At 37.3% G+C, this 9,066-nt stretch overlaps 1 protein-coding gene across 1 annotated transcript in view; it reads right to left on the bottom strand.

The window, feature by feature from the left end:
- The window catches only part of LOC121925326 (protein eyes shut homolog), a 361,923-nt gene that overhangs the window by 193,800 nt on the left and 159,057 nt on the right, over positions 1 to 9,066 (bottom strand). The gene's annotated exons all lie outside the window — the stretch shown is intronic.

Genomic DNA, 9,066 nt, shown 5'->3' with positions numbered 1-9,066 from the left:
TGCAAAGATGCTATATACTGTACCTCTGCCCTGTGGTGCACTGCTGCTATTGAGTAGCTGTTTTAGATTTGGAAGCTGGTGATAATTAGGCATCTATTCAGTATAATTAACTGTCAATATTATTACAGACCTTTTCCTCCAAAGCATAGTCTAACTATGGAAGGCTTTTTCCCTCAGTAAGGAATGTGAACACTTGGACATATTAATTGGACTGGAGACAATATTTTGAGAAAGAGAGAGAGAGAGAGAGAGAGAATATGTTTATACGTGCGAGAGAGAAAATCAGAACTAGTTCAGAGCTTTTATGAGTGAATTATCTACTACCAAAAACTGACAAGCTAATTGAACATGTCAGTCAGCACAGAAGTGAAATATAACTGTACAATTTCCATTGCACAAAGCACTATTTTTAGTGCCTCCATCTAGTTCAGAAAGTCATTTTTCTTATCCATTATGGACAAAAAGGAGGCCCTCAAAGTTCCTGGATCCATGACTTCTTTAATTTTACATCTTGCCCAAATGGCTGCTTTCCACAGCAAGATGACTAAATGATATATAGCCGCTCACTAGGAATGACTGTCTTGCTTTCAGTCAAGAAATGCAATAAAGAATTAAATTCTGTGGAACATGCAGACTTGTCAAGGATGTTAGAGCACAAAGTGTGCCTATTAGCTAGCCATGAAATAAAGAATGCTATGGCCCAAATCTAATGGCTAGGCCCAAGTAGAATAAATACAATGATTCCATACCCTTCCATGTTTCACAAATGAAACCCAAGATACATGTGGCCAAGGAACATCAGAGTGTGGGCAAAATAGCAACATGTATTAATGAGGAAGGGCACACAAGCCAGGAGGGTCTGCAGTTATTTTCTTTTGCCTGAGCTTCCTGGTAAGGGCAAGATTCTTCCTTCCTCTCCTCTCCCTCCTGCTGAGTTGAATGTACACTGTTTTTTTTTACTTTGAAGTCAGTTTGCAGCCACTGAGATATGCTGAAGACAAAGGAGGAAAGGGGGAGGAAGAGACTGGGACATATTAAAAACACTAATAAAGTAGAACAACAGAGGATTAAGATTTGCTGGGGGGGATCTGGAATATCTACCAACCAAGCTGTGGTTGGTAGAATCTGTGGATACAGAAGGCAGACTGTATGTCTACATAAAGGGCATAGTTAGACATTTTGCAGCCTGAGGTCCAAATAATACCACGTTCACACTCCATGTTCAGCATCAAGATGGACTGGCAAATGAACCTCACTTGGTGAAGGAATAGGGTTCTCTATCACACCTCAGATAGACCTAGAGCTAAAAGTATGACTTTGTACAGCTCTGATCTAAAACAGATGGAAACATTACTGGAATTGCTACTTTGAGTTTACTACCTGAGAAAACAATCTCAATCTGCCTACTTGTACTTGCAGAGCTTTTTAAGTGGAGGTACCCATGTATGGCTGACAGGCTTCTCATATGCAGCTGGTTGGCTTCTGTGTCCATAATACACTGAAAATATCTGTGGTCACAGCTTGCCTCATTCCCTATGACTAGTTTCTTTCCTAAGAATGGGCACAATCTGTGGATGTGTTTCAAAGAATTAAGAATCCATTCTGCCCAAAAGCTTCCTTCTGATTCCCCTGGGTTTTTATTTTACTTTTATAGACTAAAATATGGCAAAAGAAACATAAAATTTTATGCTACTAATTTCTACCCCTCGATTGGTCTCAAAGATGCTACAATATCCCTTTATGTACCCCACGAGGGAGAGAAAAGAAAGTGAGAATATATTTATATATGCAATATATTTTGTATATATGTTATACAATATATCAACATCATGCATAAACAAAACAGACTGCATGTATTTTTAAAGTGGTGTCTATAGTTAATACTCATTTTTAATTTTATGTTTAGCTTGTACTTCTAGAAGAAAATGCTTGTTTAAACAGAAAGAATAAAAGGAGTTAAGTGAGCAGGTGTATTGAAAGGCAATCCAATCCAAATCTCCTGTTTAGACTGGAACAGCATAATGCCAGTGTTACATCTCAGTATCTTTTCATGTGGGCACAATCAGACAGAGGGCATGTAAAGTTAGCAGGCTGCAGCCCAGGCTGTGCATGAGATGGTTATCAATCACCTGCTTTCTCTTTCTCTGACCTATCTGCAGTTCCCATCAGTCAGGGATATCCTGAGCAGCTTCTTGTTTACTGAGGTGGTAAGTTAACTGGAGCTGAATTTGCCACTTTAAAGAATGTGTGGAGCAGTAACCTGGTGTGATATAGAAGTTCATATTGGTTGCTGTGAGAGACGTAAAGTGAAGATGATACCTGTTCCCAGCCCAGCCATGGTTGGTAAAAAGAGAGAAATTACTTTGAGGTAGCACAGAACACTTTCTGCACAGTCTCTAATACACTTTTGCTGAGCAGCAGAGCTTAGACGTAGCAAGGTACAAGTGACTTATTTACCTGTGAATGTTAACCTATTTGGAAGTAATGAGACCATAATCAAATTGCATTTTTAAAGCAACTTAGTGAGTAGAATTGAAGGTAGTCTGTTGGTGTCACATGAGTAATGTTTACTGGTTTACTATGTTTACTTTTTAAAAAGCAACGTTTAAAAGACATCATAGAGGCATTTTTGCAAGGATCTTTTGTTTCACACAGTTCTCTTATCAAATTTGTTTTTTATTAAGTAAAATAATGGAAAACTAACAAGTAATACAATGAATTACACAGCAAGTTACTCTATTGCAGGGGTGGACGAAGTGTAGCCAGTGGAGTGCATGCAGTCCAGTGACTTTTAGCAGCACTTGTTTTTGAACATGAAACATCCAATGGTATTTTTATGTTTCAACAAGTAAGGCTGAAGAATTACTTTTTCAATAGCATAATAAATAGTGAGAATGAATTTTAACAAGTAACTTAATAAGCAGTGTTGAATTAAATGGGGCCTACTCCCCACTTAATTCAACAGAATTTACTCTCAGAAAGGCAGGTAAAGATTGAGAGATGATAGCCTACAGTACTTGGGTCAGTTCCTGTTCAGAACCATATTATGAGGATTTTCTATTTTTAAAAAATCATTTTATTGATTTTAAACTACATCATCAACCCTAACTCCTTCTCACTTTGTATTAAAATTATAACATTACAGTAAATGAATGACCAAAGTTCATCTTCAGTCCCGCGCTCTTAACTTCTAGATGATTCAAATCAATTAATAACTATCCATGTTATAGGAACACTGTTCATCCTTCCTAAATTACAGTCTGTTTGGTGTAATGCATCCGTTTACCTTTACCCACTTCTAGCTTAAATGTAGTTCTTTTGTTGTCTGGATAATTGAAATCTATCACGAGAAGTTATTTCTTTTGTGTATGAATATTTATTTAACTTTAATGTCATTTCTTCAACTCCATTTAATCTTACAATACCTTATTAAACTCTTTCATTCCTTTTCAGGTTCTTCAAAGAATTTACCATTCATTGAGCAAGTCAATTTGTCCATTTCTATGGTATCTAACATCTTTAACAACCTTTCCTCTACTGTTGGGACCCTCTTGACTTTCCATGCTTGAGCCAATAGTGTTCACACCACTGGGACCATGTAAAGTAATTTTTTTCTAGGAGGTTGAACACCTTTTCCTTCATAAATCACTGATTGAGTCCTGATGGAAAACAACAAAAGATTTTTATGAGGGGATACCTGGTTGGGTTTCCCCTCAAGAGGGCTTTTTTGGCAGATGGAAAGCCACCAACAGATGGATAAAATATTATGATATTTTGAAGGTTGACAGAGCAAAAGAAAAGGTAGAATTAAAAAGCATAGAGAAATAAAGCATCTTGAACCGAAAACTTACTGGTTACTATATAAACAACTGAATGAAAGATTTAAAACAGACCAGAATCAAGGAGGCATCATGATGGATATAAAAAATACTATTAGAAAATAAATCAAAACAAATATCAAAATTATACAAAATATTATTAGAACTGAAATTAGAACAAGATCAGATCAAAGAAACCATGATAAGACGAGCAAGAGATATAGGAAAAGAGCTGGAAAGTTGGATAGTATGAGGATTTTCTAGTGACTTGAGTCATAGCTATATGCAAAGTCATCTTGTAACAGCTTTGAGATGAACTGAAAAAAACAAAGCTGGTAGCATAAGCTTTTAAAGACTTGAGTCTACCTCCTCAGATGTGTGGAGTGTCCAGGAACAGAATTAGTTACAGTTCAGTTATAAGTGGGGACCATCTGTCTCCCCCAACTTTTTATTGTGCCATCCCACCACTGAAAAAATTCTTTTTCTCTTTAAATACCCTTTAAAAACAAAACTGGCCTTTCATTCTTCATTTGCATAATAAATATCATGTATTATTCTTTTTATCATTATGTCATCTTCATAATCTGATCACAAGTCCCCAGAGGACTTTCTGGGTGTCCTGAAACATACAAATATAGGATGTGATAAAATTCTAAAACAAATAGCCAATAGGTTTTTTTGTTTTTGTTTAATCACACCATCAATAAGAATTTCATAGCAGACATCCTTTATTAACATAAACTGTCTGCTGGAAGAGCTGCTATGCCAACGTGTTGAAACTTTGGTAATGGTATCTTACTTTTTTATTTTTATGATGGCATGCCTTTGGGTCAATGAGGGCCCTCAAAAAAGCTTAATAGGCATACAATAATCATAGGACTCCATGCAGCATTATAAGGTGCTGATAAAGCAAGGCAAAACTCTCTAGATCTGAGAGCCAGGTGGCACAGTCTGGAGTGATTAAATGAAGCAAATTGTTTAGAGAGAAAGCGATCAGCAAATGTTGCTATTTGAAAGAAAGTGTACAAGATTTCTTCCTAAGCAAAAATGTCAAAGTTGTCAGCATTGAAGAAAAGATGACATTTTCAGCACTAAAACTGAAATACTTTGAAAGCAGTTAAGTGATAGCACAGAAAATGTCAGCTGGTTCACTTTGAAAGCATTCTGCATCTGTTTTCCAGCCATATCACCATGGGGGTTTAAGAGCACTGAATAATTGCCATTTTTATCTCATGTATGCTTTTACAAATGTCTACACTATACAGAGCTACACAAAGTGCATTATGGTTAACCGTTACAGTTGCAAAAACCTCTTAGATCATAGATGGACACCATTTATAGCTCTAGATGTTGCTGGACTGACTGGGGTTGATGGGTGTTGAAGCTGAAGAACACATGAAGAACTCATTGCTTACCCCATATTTGGATCAAACAAGGTATACAAAAGTATAATCCTATGGCTGGCATCATGTTCCTTAGTACCAACTAGAGTAGAACCTATTCAACCATTTCTTGATATTCTGAACTCAACACAGAGATAAATCCTACTGATGAAATGGGTCTACTTTTGTTTACCTGGGAGTAAATCCCTGAGTGTAATTGGAGTAAATCCCTGAGTGTAATGGGATTTACTCCCAGGTAAATGTGTAAAGAGACACACTGTAAAGCTGAAATTCTATGCACACTTCATGTGGCTAAGCATTTGATGAGATTCACTTCTATGAAAATATGCATAGGATTGCAAAGTAAATGATGTAACAATTGTTAAGTCTAATTCTTGTCTTCCTAACCTGATTCTTATATTACAGAGGTTCATGGAAGCTGTGTGTTTGTACAGCAGCCTCATACTTCTGAAATATATTTTGTGAAGATAACCAATGGAAACTTGGTCATATAGCCTTCAGAGAAAAAGATCAACTGTCTAAGATATGTAGATAACACGATGCTACTAACAGAAAACAACAAAGACTTGGAAAAATTACTAAGGAAAGCTGAAGAATCACAAAGGCAGGCTTACTGCTAAATATTGAGAAAACAAAAATAATGACCACAGAAGATTTACATAAATTCAACCTAGACAATGAGGAAATTGAAAAAGTTAAGAATTCCCCATTCCTTGGATGAATCATTCATCTTGGAAACTGCAGTCAAGAAATCAGAAGAAGACTATGACTGGAAAGGGCAGCTATGACTAGACAAGAGCCTAAAGTGCAACGATATAAAACTGAACATGAAAGTAAGGATAGTATTTCCCATCCATGTGTACAGATGTGAGAGCTGGACAGTGAAGAAAGCAGATAGAAAGAATATCAACTCATTTGAGATGAGGTGCTGGAGTACTGAGGATACTGTGGATGGCCAAAAAGACAAACAAATGGGTCTTCCTAGAGGCCAAGATGATCAAATTCAGGCTGCCATACTTCAGCCACATAATGAGAAGACACTATTCACTAGAAAAGATATTAATGCTAGGAAAGGTGGGAGATAGCAGAAAGGGAGAAAGACCAGATATTAGGTGGATAGGCACAATCAAAGAGGCCATGGCCTTGAGCCTGCAGGAACTGAAGTATCTCACTCATGAGGTCAACATGAATCAAAGTCAACTCGAAGGCTGTTGAATGGCAACTACCCACATATTTGCAAGCTTCCCCTCAAAATCATATGGGTTAGAATGCAATTAAAAGTAATCTGATATTTTTGCTGTTCAACACTCTCCCATGAAATCCCATCTGGAGAAACATGAGATATAAAAAATCACTAGGCTGGAATTCATATTTATGATTTTATGATTGGGCAACAGGGGCCCTGTTAATCAGGACAGAACAAACTGACATTTCCATTCTCTCTGATGATTGATTTCTGATGTGAGGAAGAATTGTAATGGGGTCCTGGTCCTGACTTCTGTAAAAGAGATTACAAAAGAGTAGTGAAAACGTCAGCCTGCTCCATCCCAATCAACAAGACACCAGATGCCCATCACTTGCAGTGGCTGCTGCCCAGTAGGTCAGGATGGGGAGGGAGGATTGGGCTGGGAGATGATACTTAGCTACACAACTAACATGGTTACATAACTAAGTAGCACATGTAGGATTCTGGCCACACACACACACACACAGGAATGTGGCTTTTCCTCAGTTAGATGGTAGTTTCATCTAGCTTAGCACCAACTGATAAAAGCCCTCCAAGATTTCAGACAGGGGTCACTTTCCCAGACCTAACTGGAAATGTCATGATTTGAAACTGGGGCCTCCTGTGTGTTCTACTGCTCAGCTATTCTTTCCCTAGACTAGCCTATCCAAGAATAAGACATACTAAACTGAAAGAATTTTCTCAGTGATGTTTTTAAAGTAAAGAGCATGCTACAATAAGCTGAAACATGTATACATTGGCTAGATGGGCAAATACTCAGAAGCATGACTTGTAACATGTCCTTCCTATCATCTCTCTCTTGTGTGCTTAAAAGACACAGTAATATGGGAAATTTATGTTTCTATCTGGCTTCAGGATTATATTACTATAATATTTTTTTAAAAATTAATAAGCAGTTCATGCTGATAACCATTATGTGGAAGTCTGTATTCCCAAAATCTCACAATAATGAGACACTATCCTTAGTGCAATTCAAATTCACAGTAATAGAACATTGTCCATCCCAACCCTGAATTTTGAACCAGTTGTAAAACTCCTACTGAGCCCTTGGAGTAAAAAATGTATGCAGGGCAAATCCTGGATTTCTCTGCCTAGCAATGAAAATTCAGTTCTTCTTCAGCAGTCAGTTAAAATATTAATAAGCTCTATGGGAAACCTACAGCCTTGGACAACTCCACAATAGCATGATGACAAAAAAAGTGTTGAAGTATGAATCCACTTGTACTATAGAACATGAATTTATTTGCATGCTGGTACTATGACTATTTGATAAATTAATCATAAATTAATCATATTAGACACTTACTACAAACCAAAGACATTAAGACACTTATTATGAACCAAATTTTTCCTTCTATAGTATGTGCATATTTTATTTTTGCTATTTCATTGGTTCATATTTGATTTCTCCTGTTTATGAAATAATGCAAGAAAGAATGTTGATGTGTTCAGAAAGTAAAGATGCTTAAAATTTTCAGCAATTGAGTCTAAATAATCCCTTCAATTCTTCCTGGGAGGGGGGTGAGTATGGATTCACTTTTCTAATTAGATCAGTTGGGTTTCCACAATCTCACAATTTTTCATACAAACTTACAAATGATCTTTAATCAACATCTGGAACATCTCCAACCTGGGTGAGGATCATTGTTTGTCACTACCACATGAATGAGAAATTTGGAGAGGGAGGGCTCAAATTTCTCTTCCTACTACCTGGTGGTCCTGAGGCAAGCAGGAGGTGGGTTTAGCAAGTGATAGTAGCACAAGAGCTCTAAGGAGTTTCCCACAAGCAGAAGCCTTGCCCAGTGGTGTCAATCCCTGACAGTGGATCTTTAATCCAAGCTCTGCCTGTCTGTACCGAGTTTTGCTTTTAAAGTTCTGCTTCCAATGTTGTTGAAATAAAATGGTGGGAAGAATTGGAGATTGTGATATAACTATTCTAGGCACAAAATGTCCTAGTTAGTAATTGTTGTATCACTTAAGCAGAACAAGAACTGAGTGAACAGGGGCTTGTGAGACATGACAAGTGAAGCAAGGGGAGAAATGGGGAGAATCTCAGATCTGAAAGATCCAGTACTGTCCACAATTTTTTTCTGCACAGATCTCACATTGCTGAAGATATTTAGTTGCATTTGGGGTGAACATATTACAGCCGACACTTCTAAACTGGAGTTTGGAAAATGTTTTGTTTCATGTGCGATAAAAGAACCTTTTAAATCCGCCCATCCTTTTCTGTGCTCTTGCTTTTACACAGAGTGCCATGAAGCACAATATATACCAACAGAGACTCCACACCTCCTGGGACTGAGCTGAACTTTGAGTGGTCTTGTACACCGTAGTTCTGTGCTCTTTCAGGAGTGCATTAAAGCATGGCAAAAGCACTCTGCTTCTTTTTCACACCTATATGACCCCAATCCTTTTTACACTGCGACATCTGAAGCATCTACAGGTGGTTTGTTTCCTTTAAAACAAAAATCAGCTTGCCAAATAAAAAGTAAAAAGTGCAAAACACTGGCTGTGTGTTATTCCTACTTCATTCTGACTCAATAAAAAGTAAAAAGTGCAAAACACTGGCTGTGTGTTATTCCTACTTCATTCTGAC

The sequence above is a fragment of the Sceloporus undulatus genome, chromosome 1, assembly GCF_019175285.1.
Source record: "Sceloporus undulatus isolate JIND9_A2432 ecotype Alabama chromosome 1, SceUnd_v1.1, whole genome shotgun sequence".
In the NCBI taxonomy this organism is placed as follows: Eukaryota; Metazoa; Chordata; class Lepidosauria; order Squamata; family Phrynosomatidae; genus Sceloporus; species Sceloporus undulatus.
Note: the sequence above shows the minus strand (reverse complement) of the source record. Positions and strands in the feature narration are given on the sequence as shown.